The sequence below is a fragment of the Sphaeramia orbicularis genome, chromosome 5, assembly GCF_902148855.1.
Source record: "Sphaeramia orbicularis chromosome 5, fSphaOr1.1, whole genome shotgun sequence".
Lineage (NCBI taxonomy): Eukaryota > Metazoa > Chordata > Actinopteri > Kurtiformes > Apogonidae > Sphaeramia > Sphaeramia orbicularis.
The window spans coordinates 41,031,502-41,058,947 of record NC_043961.1 but is presented as its reverse complement, the minus strand read 5'-3'; the positions used below and the strand labels follow the sequence as shown (position 1 = coordinate 41,058,947).

Here is a 27,446-nt window from a genome sequence, read left to right as displayed (position 1 = left end):
GGTCATAGGCGTCTCTGTGTCTGTCCTTCGTAGTTTCCATCTCGTACGACTTCAGATTTACATGAGACACATTCTTTCCCTTTCTTAATGATGGGTTTAAATGAATTGTACTGATGGATGTTCAGTGACTTGGACATTTTATCTGGACCTTTCCTCTGAGTTAAACTTTTCAATAACCTTTTCTCTGAGCTGCTTGGAGTGTTCTTTAGTTTTCATGGTGCAATTATATCCAGGAATAAAAAAAGAACCAGTCACTGGACCTTCCAGACACATTCACTGCACTCAGGTGATCTCCATTTCACTAGGTATGAGAATACTAGCACTGATTGGTTGGACCTCTGTTGAATTAACTCATCCACTTTAAAGGGGGGTGAATATTTATGCAATCATGTAATTTTCAATATATATTTTTAATAAGTAACCTCCTGAGACCCAGTAAGAAAACATTTTGGCTGTTTTACATTAAATAAGTGCTTTAATTGGAAACAACGTGATGCAACAGTGTTTTCAGATACATTTTTTATATATATATCATGTCCTTTTCAGTTGACTTTTTCCTTTTTTTAAGTACAGCTGCAAAAATAATAACTTGAAGAAAATTGTTTTTAGTTGGCATTATTCCGACTAAATTGTTGAAAGAAGGGTTTGCTACAGTCAGGCCTTCGATCTTAGTTTTTTTATTAATGCATCTCTGACCACATGTGTTCCAGTGAGACCCTTGCTAAAAAAAAAAAACAAATCTTGATTTCTGTTTTATCTAGTTATAGACCTGTTTCTAATCTGCCTTTTATTTCCAAAGTTCTTGAAAAAATGTTTTTACACAACTACAGGTGCTTTTAGAATGTAACTGTTTTTATTAAGAAATTTTAGTCTGGGTTCAGGCCTCGACATAGCACAGAGTCGGCACTGTTAAAAGTGCACAATGACATTGCCCCGTCTGTTGATGCTAAGAGCTCTGTTCTCTTAGTGCTAATAGACCTACCTGCAGCGTTTGATACAGTCGAATGTAACGTCTGTGTATACAGAATATGTGTAACTGGGTATCACACAACTAGACAGGATCTAGGCCATCAGAAGATCTAGGGCTTTTCAGGAGGCAGTAATCACTCAAGTAGTTGGTTTTGCTGATTTTGAAGATTTAGTAAAAAATATTTATACAAAGCTCAAAAGTGTTCATTGAAAAAACAAAGAAATAAAATAAATACCAAATAGAGAAAATTCAAATCAGGATATTTCCTTCAATCCTTGTGTTTCATTAAACACACTCTTTTGATTCCTATTTGTTTCCTATTTATTTCTATTTGAGGTCTCTAATTGAATCTTATTTTCCTCTATTTTGGTGTTCATTTAAATAAAATAAAATAATTACTTTTAACTTCCTACTTCTAGAAAGTTAACTGAATATGTGACTTTAATTAATTCTCAGTTTTCTTATAAAACTCAGTTCAGAAACAACTCAAACTTCACATATACTTAACATCAATATGTGCATGAAACAATATTTCTAATTTAACATGAAATGCAAACAGTTTACACACTTGTCTTTAAATATATGCTTTTCAAACAAAACTAAAGTATTCAGTTTGTTAGATCACAGTTTCCATCACAAGCTTTCAAAACACAGTTCTGTTCCTTAACCAAGAAAATGAAAAAGGAAATGTACTCATCCGTAAAGAGTAGGAGGGAGAAAAGAGTACGTTACACGTCCAGTCGGCCGACCCTCCTATAGATCTCATCACTGTTCGCGGGTGGCTCGCCATCTTGTTCTCATTGTAGCATGCATTGTAGGCATCCAACAAAACACTGAGGTCGATGAAATAAGTTCATGTAGCAGGTACCGAACTGGAAAAAGTAGTCTTCAACAAAAATCTTCCTGTAAAACTCAACGATATCTGAAATAGCTTCGATGTAGATCAGTCTTTTAATCAGGCTAGATCTTCCTGGCTAGCACTCTTATAAAAAGCACATAAAGTGTCCGTAGTTGAAACAAAAACTTATCTACTCACTCAAATGCAGTTTCACTGTAAATGTAACACTTACAGTCTGTTGAGTTATATCAAGTAATTCAAGAATCTCTGTCTTAAACAACGTCTTTATCTTTTTTCACGGCTGAATGCACATTCTCTCTCCCTCCATCTTGTTCTTCATCTACTCAAGAATTTCTCGTTAGTTCTGTTTCCTCTTTGATACCCTCTACAGGCTGTAGAGGGAGCGCTAACAAATTATACTCATTTCTGATCTAAACAACCATGCAGGTCTTTTTCTGTTACTTAAGTGAGTATTCTTTTGCATATTTCTGTTTCTTTAAGTATATTACTTAATGTGTTTAATTAAATGTGAAAATAAAATATCGATCTATAAACTAAATGTGTTAAAGTTGATTAATATCCACATTATTTTAAGAATTTCAGAACTGTTTTTACTATGTAAACCTTGGTTATACAAACTTGCAGTCCTTTTATCTCAGCTAGAACACTATGTTGGCATTTGTGGGACTGCACTTAAATTACTTGAGTCGTATTTGAAAAACAGACCTTTCTTGGTGACCTCTCCTCATCTGTTGCCTTGCTGGTCTTTGGAGTGCCCCAGGGCTCCATTTTGGGACCTATGTTATTTTCTTTGTTACCGCTGGGATCTATTATGGTTAGGCACAACTTAGCGTTTCACTGTTTGCAAACAAATGTGATGCTCTTAAATTCCTGATCAACTGCATTTCTGACATTAAGATGTGGTTAGGACAAAACTTCCTTCACTTAAATGAGGACAAAATTGATTATATTTTCTTTGGTGATGTTGTGATGCTGACTGACTTTGGTCCATTATCTTCCCAGCTCAAGTCAAATGTAAAAACATGAGGGTTGTCTTGACAGTAGTTTTAAATTTGACAGAATGACAGCGTGGTCAAAGCTAGTTTTTATCAGTTACATCTTTTAGCCAAAGTAAAGCCCTTTTTAAATTGCACTGACCTGAAATTATAATTCACGCTTTTATCAGTTTAAGAATCGACTACTGCAATGCACTTTATGTTTGTGTCTCCCAGTCCTCCCTCAGTCACCTCCAGTTGGTGCAGAACGCCGCAGCACATTTTTTAACCAACACCTCCAGACGTCAGCATATCACCCCAGTCCTTTGTTCTCTTCACTGGCTTCCAGTTTCTTTTAGAATTGATTTTAAAATTTCACTTTTAATTTTTAAAGGTGTTAATGGCCTTGCCCCACCTTATTTGTGTGAATTTTTATCTGTGCGAAACCCAAACAGGGCCTTTAGGTCAACTGATCAGCTCTTATTGGAAGTGCCCAGAGCCCGGTCCAAACAAGGGGAGACTGGGCCTTCTCTGTGGCTGGGTCCTCATGTTAGGGTTTAGGGTTTAGGGTTTAGGGTTTAGGGTTTAGGGTTAGGGTTTAGGGTTTAGGGTTAGGGTTAGGGTTAGGCTTAAGCTCTGGAACAAGCTGCCCCCAGACATGAGAACAATCATGGACCTTGGCCTTTTTAAATCCAGGCTCATTCAAATTGGCTTTTTACATTCAGTAATGCTATGACACATTACTTGTATTTGTTTTTATTGTATTTTTTAATATTGATTTTATATTGTATTATTATTGATTACTGTTGATTTTTATATGCTTTGATTTTATTGGAAAGCTTTTTGGTCCCTTTAAGTGTTGTGAAGGGCTCTACAAATAAAGACTGATTGATTGATTGATTGATTGATTGATTGATTGATTGATTGATTGATACTTTGTTTTTTTGGGGGGTATTTTATTTTATTTTATTTTTTTTAGAATTACTGTCAAAAATGATACCAAATTACATTGACCATAATTCCATTTATCAAAGTAATAAAAATGGAAAACATCTTAGGTGTTTTCATATGCAATCACTCACAAACCACAAGATGTATGAAAGTATGTGAGTATGTACGGACATTCAACTATGTAAACACAAACACTAAAAGTGAGAACTAATATGGAAACACACACTTAAATGCAACAGCTGGCACAAATGACCAAGTTGGTTTTGCATCGACAGCAGAGTTCATTTCACAATGTCAGCCAGATAAATGATTTAGCAAATACAATGGGGCACTAAGACTATATTTAGTAAAATGTCAGAACTGGCAACACTGATCTATTCATCTATGTATTCAAGACCAGAGGGCGTTATTGAAAAAGCACTGGGATGATGATGATGATGAAGAAAACCCTTTTAAGGCCTGACTGATGACTAATGACTTATAGATGTTTCCAAATCTGTGAGTGGGATTGAATGACTATATACTTAATATATCTATCATTAAAATCATATATTTATCATCTCTAAGGGCGTTTTCAGACTGGGTATCCAGACCCGTGCCGAACCTAGATACATTCACACCTTTCCGGCAGATGTTGCATTCACAAGCATGTCCTGCGGCCTGTGCCTGATAACGAGTGGGTGTTACAGGGCCGCAACAGTAGGTGGTGATGTGGAAGGAATTCTGTAGCTATCCAACAAATGCGGAAGAGACAAACCCATACGCCATCAACTGAGCAACTGTTCTGTTCACACTTGTCTATCTGTTAGCCTGTTTGAGGCAAAGAGAAGAAGAGCAACCTTTGTTGAGTGGTTCAGTCAAAAAGGCGAGCCCAGCTGCACAACTTTTAACAGTGGAGTACCCCCTGAAATATATATATTTTTAGCCAAGTACCCCCAACTCTCACTTGAGCAGTTTTAATTGAAAAAATGAATCAAAATTTGTTCCTGTGCCAAAGGTGTCTGTTGTTATATTAAAAACTTTGTAAACAAACAACATATATTTAACTTTAATATATTAAAAATTACAAATCTTTATAAGTACATTTTGTGTGCAGAATATAAACTGAAAAGTCATTAATGAATAAATGAATCTTTCATCAACAAAAAATTATTACTTAATTGATCAAACAAACTCATCTTGAATAATACATTACAAATATACACATTTTTCCATTTTGTATCAAATTTTTATATTTTGTTTCTTTTTTTTTTTTTTTTTTTTTAATTTTTCTGTTGTATTTGATATATATTGTCTTGTGCTGCTGTACATTTGAATTACCCCCTTGGGAGATCAAGAGAGTATATCTTATTTTATCTAACAAAACAGAAATGTTCTTAAAATATTACCAAAGCTTTAATAAGATGACTGACATGTCCCCATTTGAGAAAGACTGCTCTAAATAGTTGGAGAAAATGTATTTTCTGCTAAAGCTGGATTGGCTGATCTGTGACGTCAAACACACACTTTTGACTGCATTACATCATTATTTCTGCCTAATACTAATTATTTTATAGATTCTAATTCACCCTGTGAGATGCATCTCAATAATGAAGCTGGTGTGGTTGTATGTTCAAGTGTAATTCTACAAAAGGTCACTAAATGCTCCTCCCAAAATGACCTGGTTCTAATAGAAGTTAATATATTTTTTTCCAGGAGTTATCTATTATGTGTTATTAGGACCCTCAGGTGTTTAAGACCATCTTTAATTTATTTTGCAGGTAATAAGATTTTAGGGTAAGTAGAAGGTGTTAATGTCTGCTGAATCAGATGTCCAGACCTTCTGTTAATTGAATAAAACAGTTTTGTTAAAACAGCGTCAATTGTACTTGACAAGTTAATCTAACAAGACCATAAAATGACTATGTTATGCAACTGCTACTGTAACAGTAAGTCAGCGTTTAGTGTTAACTCAGTGACCATGTCGTTACCCTCATAGCCTAACTGCTTAATGACTATCATTATAACAAGCCATCTAGAGTTTTTTATGTTGTTTTTGCAATAAAAGTGTCAGAAAATGTCTTTTTTGTCAATTCTTTTGCACCTTTTTTCAAGAAGAACTTAACTTTCAGTGTCTGGCCATTAATTATCATTATTATATGCAATAAATGGTTAAAACAGTGTGTTAACAGCAGCAACAACAACAAAAAATAAACAACTTGATTTTTTTTATGTTGAAAAACAACTGTAATTGTGTATAATGACATTCTATGAGATTATAGTAATAAACTTTCAACTATTCTACATGTGCTGAAACATTTTTGTTATGTGTCCATGTTACAATTATTGTTTTTACCTATTTCTAGTTATTCATCAAATAACGATACAAACCAGAAAAATACAGATAAAAACAGTGAAAAAAAAATCTGTGAAACTCAACAAAAAACACTGCAAAACACACTAGTAGAACACTCCAAAACAGCACTACCATTATTAAATCCAATTAGTTACAAGAATTTACCACTAAAACCTCACAAAAATGCTGCTAAAAGTTATAAAACTCTTCCATCTCTCTGTCACTGACTGCACTCTGCTGCTCTCTGCTCCGCCCCCCTCCACTCCTCCCACTCAGCGAATGCAGGCCTCTTAATGATTTGTACAGCAATTGAAAGCTCCCAATCAGCTTTCAGATGACGTCTGGATTTTCTCAACAGTGCAAACGGTTCAGGAGTTATGGTAATTTGAATGATGGTGGATAAAAAAAAATGTGTCATCGGAGACACAATCATCCTAAAAGGGTTAACTCCTATTTTTTTCAGGTCATTGCCAATGATGAAAATTGAATCAGCAGTGTTAGGAGAGCAAAGTCGCACAGATATCACAAATTGTCCAAAAATATGACTTTGGTAATTATGCTATGAGGCTAACGATGTGCTCCTGCCCTTTTGTCCAAATATGGTCATCTCTGGCTCCAAAGGACCAAAATGGCTCCTGGCTTCTACACAGATTTTCATATACATTTGGGAGATTGCATGCTGACTCAGGTGTGAGTCAGTTTTTCATGATTCTGCTAAAAATCACTTAAGTCTCACTACAAAGCTTTGGCAAGAGAAAGACCGTTATCAATAAGTTATTGCACTTTTTGTTGCAATGTATTATATAAATGGTTGCCAGGTCTATGCAGTAACCATTTTAGAAAATAAGTCATGTGAAGCAGAGATTCACAGTGGATTTAGAACAGCCACCAGGGGCTAACAACACATTACAGCTGCTCTAAAGTCACTGTAAACAAAAGCTTATTGCTTTGCTTTACGCAGCAATGCACCGTATTTCAGCGTAAATCCTGGTTTTCAGGGTGCAGCGGTGCTGTGGTGGTGTTCCATGTGAAAGCCCCATAAACCCAGACAGAGGCTCAGAATGGGAGGCATCCTCTCCAGTGTGGCAGTCTTCTGATTCAGCTCTTGTTGCCTTCAGTCGGCTCGTCTAACCCTCCTTGTAACTTCACAAAAAACATCCCTTCTGAACAAAACTCAGACTGTGACTACATCAGTCAACGGAATGGAAACAGTGTCAAAAGAAAGAGGTGTTTAATCTCCTCCTGTCCTGAGTCTTTCATCTCTGCATGCTAAAGTTCTGTCCTTTTCTCAACACATTTCTGTATATTCCTATTTTAAAGGAGCCAGATGTAGGTCTGTGGCCAAAACTGGTACTGCAATCCCATTCAAAATACTGTAGAGCGTGATATCCCCTCCGCCTCCCCTCCAGACTAGAGGTTGCCAGATCCAGCATGAGTGTCTACTACAAGGAGCTACCACGGCAAGCAACGAGTCCTACACTGTAAGTTTATCATCTGTTAATTATGTTTATGCTTCATGCATGATGGTTTACAAAGTAATTGAAGATTGAGGCACCCGGGCAGCTGCTGCAGGATCCATGCCAGTGCCTCGATATGCGCCCGCTGTCTCTCTTCTACAGGCTACTATGCAATGTGCAAAGACTGAAAGAGGACTTATTTGACCAATGTAATGTCTCAGTTACGTTTCATATTGCCATGCCGTGCTAATGGCATCTCAGCATAATGCATTCCTAATGTTAGCAATAATGAGTCACTGTTTGTGTTTCTCAAACAATTTATTACCTGGTCAATTTAATGATCCACCAGCTAACATACTATGAACAAACATGCATAACATTTTTCGACTGTAGAGAATATTTGAAATGTCCGTGCTTACAATAAGAAGACTTAAGTTAGCCAAACTTAGCTGAATCTTACCTGCCCAGGAGAAAATTAGTAACTTTGGTGTCGGTCTTCACATTCTTCTTCGCTTTCAGCCATCTCCATCTTTTAAAAGCATCTCCAATGATGTATTAGGGAAGTGGGGCACCCCTGAAACATAATCATGTTGGGCCCTTGCTACAAGAAAGTCAATGGAAGCAATCTGTCAGACCTTGGGGGGGGGGGGGGGGGGGGGGGGTGAAAGTGAAACTGAACCTTACTATTCCTCTAACTCTCTGGTCCCCCTCCACTGCTTGTATGGGCCCCCCAGGAATGCTGGACCCCATGATTTTGTCATGGTTATCCCCCCCTTAATGGAACCCCAGTTTGGGAATTATAATGAGGCCTTTTAGGTTTACTAATGTCAGACATTTGTGATCAGAAATGTTCCAGCTGCAGCTCAGTGGGAACTGGCTACCTGGATGCTGAAATGCTACTGACTTGGTGATTGGGAGATAGGTGATGGGTGGGGCATCAGACCAAAACACAAAACGACAACATAAACATTATTTGTGGGCTGACATAAATGTGAATATTCTGGCTGGACTACTACTGTCAGTGATATCAGTACCTGAAATGAACGTGATTCCTTAATGTCTGTCTATTTATTTTTTGGATTAGAATTTTGGAAGAAAACTTTTTCCATATAAAATGTTGTGTAAAGAAATGACTACAGCAGAGAAAGAACATCTTCCCTTTGCACTCTTAAAAGAAGCTGTAATAGACTCATTCCTTTATTAAAATAGATTTAATGAACTTTAATAAACTGTCAAAAACATATGAAGATGAGTCCAAACTTGATTGAAAGATTGACTTTGGTCTGCCTGCCTATCTATCTAGTGATGTATGGTATTTAAACGCTGATGTGTTTTTGTTTTTATTGTGTTTTTTTTTTTTTTTTTTTTTTTTTTTTTTTACAAATGTGCATTTCCTTTTTCCTCTGTCAGCTTCAGTTGCAGTTTACTTTTTGTCCATTCAACAAGTAAAGACAAAAAAGGAAGAAAAAATAGTTTCTCTAGACAAATAATAGATGCAAAAACTGAAACCTGTATTTGGTGATAAACACGGTCATCAGATCTGCATAGATGGACAGCTGTATTTGTTATTTCCTGGTTTGTTTGTAGATTCAATGTGTTCATTCCTCTTACACTTCCTGGAGATGCCTTCTAAAAGCCTCTTCCACTGCTCTGCCTCCATCCTCGTTCGCCCGTTGAGTGGACTGTGACCACTGAAGTGCACTGGGATGGTGTTGACAAGCGCTCGGCCTCTCACTGTGAGCATGCTGTCCAAACACGCCTTATCACAGGAGCACTGACCTTTTACTACCAGTACCTGTCTCCGCCTCTGTCTCCGCCTTTTTCATGTCACTGCCTGTCTCCCACCACATTGCCTCCATCTGCTGCTCGGTCAGACGCCCTGTCTTTCCTTTCCTCTACTTTCATTTGACTGCCTGCTGATATTAGTGACTGTCTTTACTGGTTTATTTCTCTGTTTTCCACCAACTCTCTTTCTGTCTTAATCAGTCTGTTAGTGGTTTCCGTCATCAACCTGAACAATGTACAAAAGTCTATGTATAAATGTGTTAGCATCTAGTGTCAAACAGTACACAAATGTGTTAATTTCTTCCGTAATAGATCACTAGATTGCAGATTAGATCAACAGACAGAATTGCACACATTTATTTACATTTCTTTTAATTATCACATTGTCAATATTTGTTCAGTACATATTGTTGTTATGTATATATATATATATATATATATATATATATATATATATATATATATATATATATATATATATATAAAATGTGTGTGTATGTGTTCTGATTTACTTTACCATTTTTCACCATAATGTATGTTTTCTGGTGTAATCAATAATGAAAAAGAAAGGCTTATACTTATTATTACGAGGGGATGGAAAATCTTAATTGACTGTAACAAACAGTGCTAATAACAAACTAGACAATTGTGTTAATTAAAATGTATGTCTGTTACATTAAGGTCCATGGTGACTGGATACAAATCATTTAATTCAATGTGATCAATTCAGGGGCGTAGAATTGCGTAGGGATGCTAGGGACATGTCCCTACCAATATCCAGCCACTACTGTGTTGTCCCTACCAACTGCTGTCCGTAGTGTTTAGCCAATGATCATGGCACACAAAGGGTTAATAGTTGGTCTCTCCTAGAAGTCCCGCCTCTAACCTAATTATCACTCTCTGATTGGCTCTGCGGTTTTGCTCTCGTACATGTGATTGGCTGTCCCTGCTGTTACTGTAACATCTCTGTCTTTTTGTTCTGCTGTTTCTCTTTCTTTCTCTTTTTTCCCCTCACTCTCAGCCACACCTCCTCATTGCTCTTTCTGTCACACCTCCTCATCAGTTCATTCCCCTCACATGTGAGCACACCTGGGCTCATTAGGTAGAGGGTTTATATTCACCTCTCCCTCCTTTGTTCTCTGCCAGATTGTCTTCTACCTGTGAGAAACTTTCCAGCGTTATACCTACCTGATTCTTCGTGTCTGATCTCGTTCGTCCCTGACCTGCTCTGCTACCCGTCGTCTGATCCCTGCCTGACCCAGTTGCCTGGTTCTGCCTTTTTGTCCGTTTCCCTGGTGCTCGACCTGCCCTTTGTCCCAGACCACGTCTCTCTGCCTGCCGCCTGGTTTCGACCTGTTTCCGCCTTGGACCCTGTCTTCTGTCTCAGCCCCTCTGGACTCTACGGACTCCCCGGTTACTGGACTATCTGCCTGTCCCCGACGCCCCCCTTTGCCTTACCCCTGTCGGATTACTGAGACTGAGTTTGTGACTGAGTTTGAAACTGTAACTGAAATATTGAACTCCTGTTGCTTCAACAAAGCCTCAGTAAAGGTTTTCAAACTCCTACCTTTGTGTCGTTCTGCTTCTGGGTTCCGGTTGTATTTGTTACAGTTACTCCATCTACCTGTAAAAGCTACAATTACCCGGTAGTTGGACAGGACAGGAGGCAGTTCGTATCTCCAACCGCTTAGTGTGAGTTGTCAACATGTTTGTATTTGTTCTGCCTGGGTCACGTCAGCTAAACGGATTTGAATATCAGAGGTGTCATTTACATTTACATTTGTACATGTGTCTGTTTGCCTGTATGCTCGTGCATATGCATGTCCATGCATGCAGGACTGGTTTGCGGCATAGGCTGATTACTGATGACATGAGAATTTCTCATTAAACTAAGTATTCAGGTAAAAGTTGGAGAGTTTGACCATGAAAAAGCCTTCCAAGCCCTTAGCTGCACAGTTTAGAAGAGGAGAAAAGAGGAGGCAGAAAAGTAATCCAATTAAAGAGGGGTGTAACCTTTTATAACGTTAAAAAAAAAAACAAAACAAAAAACGTTTTATGTTACTAGCAACAGCTAGCTGAATGGAAATGAAGCAAAGTTGGCTAATAATGGAACTGTAGATGATTAAGATATGAGATATCTGCTAAGGTGTGTGATTTACTGCTGCTGACCTGGGTTATATATGTTTATATATAGTCTATATATGTTTCTATGTAGTTTATATATGTTTCTATGTGGTTTGCTGCTGGTTGACTGTTTGATATATATTTCTATGTGGTTTGTATATGTTTCCATCTGATTTTTTTTTTTTTTTTCTACATGGTTTACTGCTAATTGGCTGGTTTATATATGTTTCTATGTGGTTTACTGCTGGCTGCTTTGTGTATCTCCTCTTCGTGCATATATATATATATATATATATATATATATATATATATATAAAAACACAACAACAACGTCCAATAACAACTCCAAACAATATGCTACGGCTGCAGTAGGGGTGTAGCCGTTTGGTATGTTTTTTGGTACAGGGGTCTTAGGTTTGATACTTTTTCAATACATCTACGGTGCAGTGAAGGAGACCAGTTTCATTAAAAAAAAAAACTTTACTTAAATAAAAAGGCTGTTTAAATGCTGCTGGTATTTGTAGTTGGGTTACAGTTTTTGTCTTGATAGCTGTAATATTGGTATATATAATGGTTGGGTGGTGTCATTTTAAATGCGTTATGAATTTGACGTGTTACAGAAATATAACCAATCTTCACGAAACAATGCCAGCATACCGCTCTTGTCCACTTGTCTCTGTCCATTGACATAACTGACAAGGAATCCAAAATGCTCCCAAATCTGAGACCTTAGAGAAGATGGAGGTTCTTCCAACTCTGGGTTTTACCTGTGACACAGCTCTGAGCTGCCATACTGGTTCACCTTCAGCATGTGTATGGTGTCGGTACCGCTTAGACGTCTGTCTATCGAATATTGCACACGGGTTCCACTGGTGGCCACCTGGCTCATACTATGGGCCGGATCTACTAAGATCCCAATTTGCTTGTAGTAATTTGCTTGCGCAATCTAGAATTTTGCGTGTGGGGTGTGATCACGGTTTGCGGGTGATTTACCAAGATTGCTTGCGCAAATTACAACAGGTGCAAAGTCTTGCAGACTATTTAAATGAGGGTTTTGCCTGTGCTACTGGAGACAATACACTGTAAAAACTCTGTGGGATAAACCAGCACTAATGGGAACGGTGCGCTGAATGATCCAGAGGCACGGAAATGTAATGTTGGAGGAGTTTTATCATTGAAGGTATTGCATGACTCAGTCATTCATTCATTTATTTTTCATTTTAAAAGTGTGTGTGTATGCGTGCGTGCGTGCGTGCGCGGGGTGGGTGGGGGGTTGTATTTGGATAGAATGACTGTCAGGCACACATAATTTTGTCACACTGTAGCCCGGGGGTCTCAATATCTCAAATTGGCGGCCGCAGTATGTGAATTTGTGGCCCCCCACTTGATACCAAAGATTAATGTTAGTGCAGCCCACAAGTTTTTTTCTCACAGGATCTATTTTTTGTGGGGGAATTTATTTAAAAAAGTGATTATTTATATATACTTGTTGCGTTCCCTTTTCATTAATGTTGATGTTCGGAATTCCGACGCCCATGAACGCACCTCGCATATGCGCGATTAGTGAAGGAGGACGTGACAAATAAGTGACATACAAATTTATCCTGTCCCAGTCATGGGTTTTTCAAAATCTACCATGAAGAGAAAGATTAGCGACGAGCACAGACAATTCCAGGAGAAGTGGGAGATGGAATATTTTTTTGTTGAGCACAGGGGGACCCCGACGGGTCGTATGTGCACAGAAAAAGTTGCAGTGCACAAAGAATACAACATCAAACTTCATTATTGAACTCGGCATGATGAGCATCTTCAAGACCTACTGAGGGTCTCCACTGCTTCCTCCCTGAAGCCAAATGTGGCTCATGTGTGCAAGAGGAAGAGCTGACAAATGTCTGGGAGCAACAAGTAACCAATGGAAGCCTGTTCTGAAGGAACGTTCATGTTTGAAGAAATGTTCATGTTCAGAAGAAGGGTTTGTGTTCAGAGGAAGTGTTCTTGTTGTGGAGTACTTGATGCGGCCCAGCCTCACCCAGACTCTACCTCCTGCAGCCCCCAGGTAAATAGAGTGTGAGACCCCTGCCGTAGCTATATGTGGGTGCGTATTTTTAATCACAATCATCAGGAGTGGAAGAATCCTGTAAAGTGTGTGTGTGTGTGTGTGTGTGTGTGTGTGTGTCACTCCAAAAATGTTCACATGAGGGTGAAAAATATGTTGTCTGCATCTGGTTTCATCATTTCTTTGTCTCCTAACCGCAGCCATGTGTGCGCACTTATGCATCCAAACCGTTTGCACCTCCTTTTGAGACGTGTTAAATACAGACGCAGTTTCTATGAGCAAAATTGCTTTCAGGTTTGATGAATCCCTTTGCATGTGCTAAATTAATATATTTACATTTTCTCCTCCCACAACACGCACAACTGCGTGTACACGCCCCATATTGCATATTCATTGAGGCCAACGTATTAACTGGATGCAGACGCTATTTGGCACCTTTGAAAGACGCAACCCTTATTGCACACTGTTAGTAAATCAGTTTGTACATTTTTTTGCGTGTGCAATGAGTTTGCACACGTTTTAATACGCGCAAACCTTTGATAGATCCGGCCCTATGTGCGTTCCACTTCAAGGTTCATGTGGAAACTTAAGGTGAGTGTTTGCGTTCTTCACATAGGCTACATGTATTTGCTCGGTAAACCTCCATATTGTATTGAAGGCCCGTTTGGTACAAACAAATGCACAGTTACACCCCTACAGTGCAGTATTCAACACATCTGGATCCAACTTACTAGCTTATACCAACTGAACATGGAACTAACATACAACTGTGTTGATCCTGGTGTCATGTACATCACAATAAGTGTCCGTGTGAAACACAACAATGGAACCATGTTTACCAGCAGAGAAATTAAAGAAACAGCTTCAATTCAGGAAAATATTAATCCAAGAATTTTTTTTTTAATCAATTCTAGTTGATGAATCATTTCAGCTCTACTTAAATGTTTCATATTTCCACCTTAAGGGTAGCAATTTACCCGCAACCAGGCCAAAACTCAGTTTTTGCATTTTTTTGTCTTTTCAAATCAAGTTACACAAAACGTGGATCATTTAAATCAAGAGACAATATTCAGACAGTCAAGCCCAGGTAAAGACACCTGGTACTGACCAAAGCGAAAATAAGTCACATATAAACATAAAACAGCTGAAAAAGTCAGATGTTTGAAAATCAAAGTCTACCTAAAAACTCAACTAAACCTTAACTCTTCATGTGTAATCAGGGTTTATCCTGACGACTGCTGATGCCAAAGCAACGGCAAAATCAACTGATACTAATGTGAAATAAGAAACCAGACAGAGGAGGAGAGAAAAGAAACAGGAAACACACCGAGATGGTGAGGAAAGTGACTCATGGCAGAACAAATAAAATACAAGGGTTCAAACCCAGTATTTGTAAAATCCGTCCATCTCTCAGATCATATACACTCATCTACAGCCACTGAGATTATGTAACAGAATGTTATTCCACCATAATCCATAATCACTGGGTCAACTTTATAAGTACTGTCTTAGTTTGGGTTCCTTCTGTTTTACTGTAACGGGTGGTGGAAAACGGAGGACCCAAATGCAACACAGATGAACAGTTCCATAAGTTTTTTATTAAATATCATACAGATGATAATCAGGCGGTGGGAAAATTCAGGTGGGCAGGTGCGGGCGCTGAGCTTGAAGTCAAGTCTCCCACACAGCAGACGAGTAATCAACCTCTAAGCCAAGAGGGCAGGCTAGTTTAAAGGTTCAGTTGAGCAGTCTTAGAGTAAAGGCAGAAGCAGTGTCTGGAACACGCAGGGCAGGCGGGGATGACAAAACCACAGTAGACTTGGACGGCAGCAGATGCTTCAGAGCTCGTTCTCAGGGAAACAGAGAATGGTAAAAAAAACTAGTGATGTTACATCTGATACTCAAGCCCTGAAGCCCTGATCGAGTGAAGGGGGCAAGTCCAAATGAAACCGGTCTCGAGGGCTGTATTGTTTTTCAAAGTATCACGTGACAAAATACAAACGAGGCCCCGTTAGTAGAAATCACATGACTGCGTCCATATGCAATTAATTTTGTTTCGGTCCCCTGTGAGTGAATGTTGGGGAATTTATATGAAAAAAGAGGAATCACCTGAGCCACAATGCTGTAAACATTTTTTTTTTCCTGAATACTAAAAAAAAAGCACCCCCAAATCGTCCACCTAACTTGCCCAATCTCAAATATATCCCAGTCACACATGCACTCTCTGTAACGGTTTATCCACAAATACAGCCAAATACAGCCACATACTGTATGTATACACACACACAATACCTTACTGATATACTGTACCACAACTGATCTATTGACACATTGATATACCACCAATATACCATGATCTGGACAGATTTATTTCATCTGACTTTACAAAACCTCAAATACCTTATTATTATTATTTTTCTTATTACCACCTTGCTACTTGTTGTTTCTACTAGTACTTTACAATGTGCAACTGCCTTTTTTTTCAATACTGTTTTCTTTTTTTGAAGTTATTGTTTTGCTATTTTCTTGTATTATTTCTTATGTGTATGTTTAGTGTTGTGCTGCTATTGGAACCTCAATTTCCCGAGGGCTTTGCCCAAAGGACCAATGAAGTTCAATCTAATCTAATTTAATATGGAGATTTTGTCGTAATACTTGAACAATTATACTAAGAGATCCACTAGCCCACATGTAACATACCAGCAGATGTTAGTGTTCCCAAATGAGCTGTTGAATGGGGCTTTGTCTGATCAGGCTTTTGGTGAAGGAGTTGGACCGGAAAGATTCAAGACATTCATGGGGCCTCATCACACCATCACTAGAAAAAACAACCAGTCACAGGTGGATGAAAACCAGGGAACAAACAGGCAGCAGTAGAAATCAGGGACAGAAGGCTGGTAGGTTTACCAGGGCAGAGACAAGGAGACGTTGTCAGGAGAAGGCTAAGTCCAAACCAGGGAGTCAGACTAAGAACCAATGGTGGAGAGTCAGTCATGAAGCAAGAACAATCCGACAAAGAGGAGCTGAACCAGAGCTGCATATATACTCAGTGGTGTAGAATCCCAGCTCCATAAATTAAAAGTCCTGCCATGTATTGGTTCTACCTGTTCGCTTAACACTGGTGATTCCACTAATTATCCCATCTACCTGGATGAGGAGTTGTGCTCATCAAAATGGGCTGGTGCAGTGAATGGTCTGAACAAATACATGGCAGGATTTTTCCTTTATGGAGCTGGGATTCTCCACCGCTGGGTTTCAGTGGCTGTTACATGTAAGACAGCACCTTCTCTGTTGTTTTATGTGAATTTAAGATAAACTTATTTCTGGTAGTATTTAAATATGCACTTTTTGACTAATCATAATCAGGAATAAAACAACCCCCATTAAGTCATAAATAACCAGTGGTGGAGAATCCCAGCTCCATAAAATAAAAGTCCTGCCATGTACAGGGTGGGGAGGCAAAATTTACAATGAACATTTAGTTGTTTTTTCTCAGCAGGCACTACGTCAATTGTTTTGAAACCAAACATATATTGATGTCATAATCATACCTAACACTATTATCTGTACCTTTTCAGAAACTTTTGCCCATATGAGTAATCAGGAAAGCAAACGTCAAAGAGTGTGTGATTTGCTGAATGCACTCATCACACCAAAGGAGATTTCAAAAATAGTTGGAGTGTCCATAAAGACTGTTTATAATGTAAAGAAGAGAATGACTATGAGCAAAACTATTACGAGAAAGTCTGGAAGATACTATTAAAGAAGAATGGGAGAAGTTGTCACCTGAATATTTGAGGAACACTTGCGCAAGTTTCAGGAAGCGTGTGAAGGCAGTTATTGAGAAAGAAGGAGGACACATAGAATAAAAACATTTTCTATTATGTCAGTTTTCTTGTGGCAAATAAATTCTCATGACTTTCAATAAACTAAATGGTCATACACTGTCTTTCAATCCCTGCTTCAAAATATTGTAAATTTTGCTTCCCCACCCTGTATTTGTTCAAACCATTCACTGAACCAGCCCATTTTGATGAGCACAACCCCTTATCTGGGTAGATGGGATAATTAGTGGAATCACCTGTGTTAAGTGAATAGGTAGAAACAATACCTGGCAGGACTTTTACTTCATGGAGCAGGGATTCTCCACCACTGCATATACTGGTCAGCTGATTCAGCACGCCTGTGAGCAACAGGTGGATCAGGTGGTTGCTGATGAGGTGAGGCCAGGTGAGGGAGAGGACAGCAGTTGGGAGACCCAGGTGAAACTGTTTGTGGCTGATGAGGTGTGACAACATGAGGGAGGAGACAGCAGAGCAAACTGTGACGTTACAGCAGGGTACACACATTAAGATAATTGGGCTATTTTTGTCCCGATTTTCCCCCTTCCTGACCAAGGATGGCAAACGTCAGATTATTTTATGTCTTCTAAGATTATCCTATAAGGTTATCCTGTGGTCTGAGGTGAGTTAAGAGGGAATTAGTCCCGATAATTGGCTCCAAAACGGGTCTGCGGCGACAATTGTAAATATTAAAATTGTTCAATATTTACAACCAAAAATCTTCATGTGTGGGGAAAGCCAACAACTACCGAGTCATGACTCCATGAATTGTGACGTAGAACAGAATGTAGCCAATCAAGTAGCGAGCTGACTGAGGAACAAGGAAGTAGGTGTAAATAAAAACAAGCATGGCCGACCTGAAATATAAAGTTCAGGGGACCTCAGAAATGGAGGAAATTGAGGGAGGCCCGAAAATGTCTATTTAACGTCTCTGTTGTGTTTTCCGGTTGTTGATATGTTTCTTCTTCGTTTTTGTTGGATCATGTTTGATCACATGAGATTTCTGTCTTGGAGGACTAGATTCTAGATCAGTGGTGGGACAGAATCATTATGTGTGTGGTGTGCTGTGTTGAGATTATCGGAGCACACCACACAGTACAATCCAAACTGTTCAATGCTGGATTTTTTATCTTTATGTGTGGGGTCGGTAACAGATAAAACATCTCTTCAGATTTAGAAAATCCTTTTGTGTGTTTTTTGGGTTGATGTTTTGTAGTTTTTACATAGTTCATTTTGGTGAATTTTCTCATAGGTGTGATTTATTTATTTTTTTCTCGCTTTCTTTGTTGTATACTGTTTTACATGAGGCCCTGTAACACTTTTCCCAGTCTTAAAAATACTGATGAGATAATGACGATAAAATACTTAATGATGCATGAAATTACAATCTGCACACAGGTGTTTACAGAATTTACTGCCGGCATCTGTGGTTCAGTGGTTTTTCCAGATTTTGCATTGGCTGACAATCCTGTTTCACAATTCAAGTGTGTTTCTGATTTTCCATAAACAGAGAATCTGACGTCAGTGAGTCTTGCTGTGTCTCTGATCCAACAAAGGACAGACAGACAGACAGAGAGGACAGACGGCCGAGCAGCCAGACGTCCATACCTCCACTGAGCTACCTGTGTGTGTGTGTGTTTGTGTGTGTGTGTGTGTGAGTGTAGTCATGTGGACTTTATAAAGTGATGACATTTTGGCATTATGAGGACATTTTTTGGGATCTTAAGCAGGGGTGTCAAACATGCGGTCCGCAGGCCAAAACCAGCCCATCACAGGGTTCAATTTGGCCTGCCAGATGAATGCAGAAGATGCAAAAATTACACAGAGGAAATACATATATATGCCGAAGTGTGCTGTCTGACATTTTGCATGAACAATCACAAGTCTGAGGGACGGGTGTTTCGCAAGGTTTTTCTTTTCGTCGCGAGTCAAAGTCAGTTCCAAATTCGTAAATCTCTTTACAACTGTTGTCAGTTGTTTACGTGATTGAAAAATAAGGATTGAATTACAGATTACACCCTGTATTCTTAAATTTCTCCCGTCATGTCCGTCTTATCCGTAATTGGTTTACTCGGTACCTATTAGTCCCGCCTTTATATTTAGATTCAAGCCCCACGATTCCAGACAGATTTCTCACTGAGAAAGACAGATGGCTGGCCATGCTACATATGCAGGGTAATTCACAGTGCTTTACAAAAATGGAAAAGAGACATGTTAAAAACACACAATTACAATTAAGACATAATTAATAAAACATAAATAATAATCAGTAGAATAAAGTAAAAGAGAAGAGTGCAGATAGAACCCTTTCAGTTGTTCTATGCACAGTTGAACAGAGCTGTTTCCAGCCTGAACTTAAACATTGTCACAGTAGAGGTCTGTCTCATGTCATCAGGAAGACTGTTCCAGAGTTTAGCTGCATGGAACTGAAACGCAGCTTCACCGTGTTTAGTCCTGATTCTGGGTGCCAGCAAAAGACCTGTCCCTGAGGTTCTCAGGGTCCCAGATGGTCCATATGGGATCAGTATGTCACAGATGTACTTTGGTGCTAGACCATGGAGAGACTTACACATGAGCAGAGCTAAGCATTTTAAAGTAGACAGTTAAAGCTGGTAGACATTGGTTTTGGGGTCTGCCTTATGCATTTGGTTGAGGTGATGTTAGCATATGAAGCTGGAAATGAGATGTCCTCACAAAGATAGTTAGGCAAATATGAATGTGTTCTTCTGTTTTTCTTTAGTTATGGGGACATAAATATCATATAAAGGCCCATTTACACTCAATGTTAAATACGTCCGTATACGTTACATATACGGACGGAGGGTTCTGTCCATTGTTTGGAAAACCCAGCAGTACCTCTGGAAATCACAAGGGTGGTGTTAATATGTGAAGAGAATCATTTCCAGAAATGGAGGAACTCTTCAAAAAGCAATTGTGTGAGTTGGTGCAAAACTAACATTCTCAATATAATATAGCGATACGAATAATAACAATACAGGATATCTGGAGCATACCCATAAACTATTCTTACCCTTACATTCAATCAAATTAAAGGATTTGGTGGAAATTAAAACAGCACAAATATTATACAGAGCAAGAAATAAATGACTTCCAAGTACCAGAAATTCTTCACAGATAGAGGGTGGTTATGACTACACACAGAAACTAAATATGAAAAAACATTTCACTAGAACAAATCTGAAACAGATGTTCTTTTCATGTTGTGGAATAGAATGGAACAAAATTTCAAACAGAATGAAAACATCATCAAATTTAAGATGTATAAAAACCTCATTTTCCAGAGATATAGTAACAATGAACAGGAGTCCAACAGTAATAGTCATTAATGGGATGTAATCATTTGTTCTCTTTTTTTTGTAATTTAATGACTGGCCTCTTCTTTATATAGACTGTATACATTAGCTGATTAACCAAAGTCATGAAAAATTAGGGTGGGACAATATAAGCTAGGCTTCTTTCAACTCCTTTAAGGACATAAAGTAGTGGTTCCCAACCTTTTTTGGCTTGTGACCCCATTTTAACATCACAAATTTCTACTGACCCCAGACATTCAAAACAATAACATTTTTCTCTTGGAGATGTCTTAGCAGGGCCAGGTGGGCAAAGAAATCTTTCCATTCTCTGTTCGGTCTGGTTTTCTGACTGCGACTGTGTCTGGGCAGGTTGAAGCATAGTAACGCATGTGGTCACATGACTGGGTCAATGAAGATATGCCCTCTCAGATATTATATCCTGCATTTTATTTGAACTGGATTTTTTTTAGGAAAAGTGTTTGGCATTTTAATTATAATTAAATATATATTGAATCATTAAAAAATATTTTTATTACTAATTTATTTATTTTTTAATCAATTACTAGAAATTTCAGGTAGTCCCATTTGAATTCCCCCCAAGGTTGAAAAACACTGACATAAAGTATTGTTAAAGAGACACAATGAAATAGATATACATTGTGTGACATTTGTTTTTCTTTTTTAGTTGATTTATTTCCATATATTGAAGTCTTCTGTTTAAATTGGTCATTTTGCCTACTTATGTTTGAAATGAAGTTATCTATCTATCTATCTGTCTGTCGGTCGGTCGGTCGGTCGGTCGGCCTGTCAGTGGTGGCTGCTCGTCTTTCAGAGAGGGGAAGCTCATTGTTGGCTTACATCAAAAAAATTGTCAAGTTATTTAAACATACATGTGGCCCTCTGTTCCATTAGCATTGTCTGCCATCGTGTGCACCTTGCTTGATAGATAGCTAGTTCACGCCGACCTAGCCAACAGTATAATTGATTTAACTATCTACAAAGCAATACTAAACTCGAACAAGAAATGATTAAATGATGTAACTGAAACAAGGAAACGTTGAAATTATGTTAAATTGAAGCAAGGAAGTACAATGAGTGTGTTTTATTTACAGTGCAAGAAATGAACAAGTAAGTTCGTAGTGGTTTCTCTCTCGATTTCACAGCAGAATGCTCGACGGTATTAAACTGAACTCTGTCAAGTGAAGGAGTAGATCTCAAAATAGCTGTCAATCAAACGGGATTCAGCCTTTCGACTGATCCTCCAATCAGCACTTGGAAGCCCAGCGTCCAGCCCAGCCGAGCTCCGCCCACAGCTCCATTGACCCCCAGAGACACTGAGTGTCCGGGGGCGGGACAGCATCGTGGCATTTATCCAATTACTGTCCAGTTTTGAGACAATGAAAAAAACTGTTCATTCAGTCCCATTGAAGTGCATGGATGCCGGGCGTCTACGGGCAAATGCTCTGAGCAGAGATCATATGAGAAAACAGCGCAACGGGAATGTATGAGAAGTGAACAACATCGAGTCTGTTGATTTGTGATAAAGCTGATTCTGAACGAACTCGTCTTTGAGATGAACGTGTTCTAACACATTTGTAGTCAATGAAATGTCAATATAACCGTACATATTTAACCATTTAATTTTTGTAATTTTAAGGGAAGCTGAGCTTCCCTTGCAGTTTATGAGAAATCACCTCTGCTATCTATCTACATTAGTAAAGCCTCCTCTGTCATCACTATGTTTAATATTATTGACTCTCTTCTTCTTCTTCTTCTTCTCTTCTTCTTGGTTTTTAGCCAATATGTTAATTTAGAGCAGCGCCCTCTGGTGGATTGATAATCAGACAATCATTCCAACGCAGTGAACATATGGAAGTATAAAGGCAGTGATTCTTGAAAACATTTTAAACAGACGTACATATTTAAGTATGTAAATTGAGGAGAAACTAGCCTTCACAGCCTTAAAGCTTTAAAGCTGGTCCCTACAATGAAAATGGCTAAATCTGAGACCTGTTCTCTTTTAACTTTAGGTCAGGGGTGGGGGAGGGTTCGGTTTAGACAAACTGTATTCAATGTTGCAGTAAGACTTGACAAAATGAGTGTAAGTCAATGGAAAGTCCCTTAAATGTGCAGTAACCTAATGTGCATCTGTGATCAGAGGAGGTGAGCAGCTTTGCAGCAGCACGTGACACATCCAGCTGTTGGTGTGTGTGTGTGTGTGTGTGTGTGTGTGTGTGTGTGTGTGTGTGTGTGTGTGTGTGTGTGTGTGTGTGTGTGCGCGCGCCCCAGTGGGCGTAGACATGCAGAGGTGACATTGATTTGTCTTTGAGGATCAGGTGCTTCTTTCCCTCATGGTTTTGTGCCTGTATTTCTCCACCTCACTGCTGTTCATTTACTCTTTTGCTTCTCTTTCTTCTATCCTTGTTCTGTCACTGTCGATCTCTATTCTTGTTTCTTTGCTTTAATCAAAGAGACAAATCATCAAAAGATGGTTATCAAAGCCACTGCTGTAGAGAAGTAAACTATATTATCTATTTCTATATCTGTCTATTTCTGCATGACTATAACAAGCACCATTTCTGTTGCAAAAGATGTTTTATGTTCAACTCATGAAGACCCAAACATCCACCATGGACCATTACCATCTACTGATCTAAAATTTGATCTTTGAACTGTTGATCTATGAATCCTATTAGTATATGGAAATGACTGGTAAAATACATTTTGTCACCTTTTCATGGTCATCTGATATCATCAGTTTGGATGTTCAGAGGCTCTGTAGTGAAGATGGAAACATTGACTCACCAGTAAAACCCATGGAGTTTGACAAATGACAGTGGTTGACACTTAACCCTTTAACCCCTGATGTGTCTGTGGTGAGCGTTCTGAATGTATGATTTATTTTAGATATTCCTGAAAACTCAAATGTTTGCTCAATCGAAAAAATGTCCAAACGTACCCCCCGCTGCCTGTGGATTGGGGAGTAAAACACAGCAGTGAGTGAGGCCGATTCATGATAAAAATGGACAGTTTGGGCTTTTGTCTTTTGTTTTTTTACACAGTTTTCCTTGTGGTTTTTTTTGTTTGTTTGTTTGTTTTTCATTTTACTGTTGCTTTCAGTGTTGTGGTAATGTTCCTTTATTTTTTTTAGCTATTGACACAGTACTGTGGCACAAAATACTGGTTTGTCTATTACAACAGAGCCAATCAGTGCCCTCATCACATCATATCTAGACTGGTAACTAATATCCTGAAAAAGTGCCAAGGCAATCATATAGTTAAAAGGTCACCCTGGGTCAAAGGAGATATTTAGCTCACGCGATAACGTATCAGATTGCATCATGGAAGATTTGGATTCGATTCCCAGCGTAGCGTTTCTTTCTTCTTTTTTTCCTAAAGATTTTCAAACGGGGTGGGGTGGGGGGGGGTTAATCTGACATTGATATAAATCAGCTACTGGTACAACATTCAGAGTGCAGAATTCCACAGAACCACAGCACTCAATACATTCAACTGACACAGAACTGAGAAGTCACACAGCACATCTAGCATGTAGCTCCGCCCACCTTCTTCAGCCTCCAGAGCAAAGAACACCATAAAAAACATATAGACTATTTAGAACAATAATTCCTATTCTGTACTATATACTATCATTAATTTGTCATTTCTTCCATCAATTGCCACACTACTGTGGTAGCAAAATGCACAGAAGAATGCACTGAAGTGTATGCTATATATCACCGTGATTGGTTCTAGTACAAATGCTAACATTTGATTGGTCTGTGACAATAGACAAACCAATATTTTGTGCCACAGTACTGTGGCAGTAGCCATTGCCTTTTTTTTTTTTTTTTTTTTTTTTTACTGTGTTTTGACCAGTGGTGGTCCGTGCTTTTGGTTCCTGGGCCTTCAGTGGGGACTTACTGGACTTAATCCACCTCTTAATACCGCCACTATGATGTCACAATTCTAGAAACCATCAATACCATAATGCAAAATAATAAAAGGCGTGGGCATGTCCAGTATTGTGGGTGAATCCCATTATGACTAAAGCTGTAAACCCAGTTCAGACAACTCCAGACCTCTACACTACAACCACAACTGTACCATGAACATCAGCTGGAGCAGTTCACAATCAATATTTATTTAATAACATGATTAAAACATACATTTAAATCAAAAACATCATATCCTACTCCTCACAGATGCTCATTATTTATGTATAAATCCAACCTCCTTTCTTTTAATCCTTCCCTGACTGTCATAGAGGTGATCTGTGTGTTTCAGTTCTATCAATAAGTCCTTTTTTATGTCCATGGAGGCCAAGGCTGAGTCTCCTCTGTCCAGTTGGATTCCTCACATAAGTTTAGATTCTCTGGAAGACACAGAATGTCCACTCCACCAGAGTGTCGAGGTTAGCCGACCTCTCCTCATGATGTCCGGCTTTTCTGGAAAAGTCCACCTTGAAAATGGATTTTTAAGTTTGTCCCAGACCAAATCATTTTCCTGTCCTCCGTCAGCCATTGTGGGCGGAAAAACATTCTACCTCAAATGTATTAATAGCTCAATTCAATTCAGTTCAATGAGCTTTATTGGCATGAATCAAATAGAATATTGACAAAGTTATATCCAATAATAGTTTAGCTCTTAAAAATCCAATCAGAGGGGGGGATAAATGCTGAGAACTATGGGGACCAGCTAGTTGGAATCTGATTGGTTAAAGAAACAGTCCCAGTGCTATACAGATAAAGTTCCATGAGCCTTCACTACTGATTCTGAAGGACCAGGGCAGATTAGATTAATCCCGGTAACACATAGACACTGAAATCTGATTGGACCAAATGTCTTCCATCCACATCCACATACTGGAAGTAGTGGAGCCAGTGTTGCCAACTTCTCTTTTCATATTCTCTCGGTGACTTTTTTTTTTTTCAAAAGCAACTAGTGACAAATCTACCAACTTTTTAAGGTGCTACTGGAGACTTTGGAGACTGTGATGTGAAAGTACGTCTCGTCCTGCAGTAACTGATCTCCATCATCCTAAAGCATTCACTGTCAGTGTCACAGAAGCCTCCCATCGTGTGTGCAACACCCCCCCACCCCCACCCCCCCATCTTCCAAACAAAGGCAAGTCACAGTACTTATGGAGAGCTGTCTCTCAGGCCCCCATACCCAAGGTTTAGGAGGTGCTACCTAGTGTGCAATATAAGCGACTTTTAGAGCAGCCAATAGCTACTTTCCTTACCAAGGAGTTGACAACACTGATTTACAACTACTGGTTTACTCACACAAACACCAACAGGTACTTTAACTCAATCTGTCTCACTGACTGATACTGTTTTACTCACACTCCATCACCTGGAAACAAAAATGGAATGTCATTTACTACCGCCAACGGCTGCTCCTCATAGGTTCTGCCCCTCCCACATTATAAAGGTCCAGTGTGGTGCCTTTGTAACGATTTTTTTTACTGAAGTTGCACCTCTCTGGCTTATAAGTAACACAATTAATGTGATAAACAAAACAGGTAAAATTTAATGATATATTATGTTGAAAAATATCACTTTCCTAATTTTTTCAGATTTGCTCTAGTAACAGTAATGCAGTGTGAATGGACAGGACTCAAATGTACAGTGTTGAAGGTAGAAACAGATTTATTAACAGAAACAAACAAAAGGAGAACAAACAGAAAAGCCTGATGCAGCAGTCAGAATCCAGTGAGAAAAGATGGGGAGGAAGTCCAGGTTACTGTAGGTGATGAGGTGCAATGATCCAGCACTGCACAACTGCAGAAAAGAAATGATGAAGGAAAAAGGAGCTGTTACTGTGCAGCGCTCAGCAGGTGGATGTGATGAGAGAGATTGCTGAGGGAGGGGTCTGCGACAGAACACCCCCCCCCCCCAAAGAGATGGCTCCTAACAAACCACAAGATGGAACACACACACCTCACCCCCCACCCGGGTACCAGATCATGGAGGGGGGAACCAATTCTAGTACCACCACAAGGTCTGGGACATCTGGAGCATAGACCTCTGGGTGGAGGGCGTACAGACCTCCGGGTTGGATGGACGGACGGACAGACGGATGGATGGATGGGTTTTATTGTGATGTTGCCTGTGGCTAGTTAGTATTTTATGAAATGAGCGATTTAATATTTAAAGATGATGCTTGTATTCTTTCTGCATGAATGATTTTACCTTTTAAAAGACTGTGGTTTCTGTGTTCTAAAATATGTCATTAAACCCTGAGGTGTTCTTGTGTTGTTTATGTCGACTACAAGCTCAACAACATCTTAAATACAAGTGGACTGACTGACCCATCTTCAAAGAAAACTGGTTTCTGTCCACCTTCCACCTTCCAGTCTGGGTGAGAGGATCATGAACCTGAACATCTGTGATACAACACTGCCTCACAGTGGCAATACATAGAATTACATCTGCTTTCCAACAGAACCAGTTGATCCGAGTTCCCTAACATGAAAAACTTTATTTCGATAAATAACTGTGATTTTAAAAAATGTCAAAGTCATCATTGTGCTTTAAATGTTAGTTTTACTTTTTTTTTTTTTTTTTTTTCATGAATTCATGTGTGTGTGTGGACTGTAACTGTTGGGCTCATTTTAACTACTTTGTAGGCATATTATATTTCATTATTGTTGTATTTTATTTATTTCAGCTGATTTTAACCCACAAAGGAAAGAACATTCAATCCTCCTTTTTATGTTAAACATTAAAAATGAGTAGGTGAGTAGAAAATACAAATACTCAAGTAAAATACAA

At 38.8% G+C, this 27,446-nt stretch overlaps 1 long non-coding RNA gene across 1 annotated transcript; it reads right to left on the bottom strand.

Annotated features, from left to right (window-relative positions):
* Window positions 1-325: 325 nt before the first annotated feature.
* On the bottom strand, window positions 326-18,240 carry LOC115419611 (uncharacterized). Its single transcript, XR_003935449.1, has 3 exons — window positions 18,032-18,240; window positions 1,839-1,842; window positions 326-336 (listed from the first exon to the last, which is right to left on the bottom strand). It is a non-coding gene; the product is annotated as an uncharacterized LOC115419611 (long non-coding RNA).
* Window positions 18,241-27,446: the final 9,206 nt, after the last annotated feature.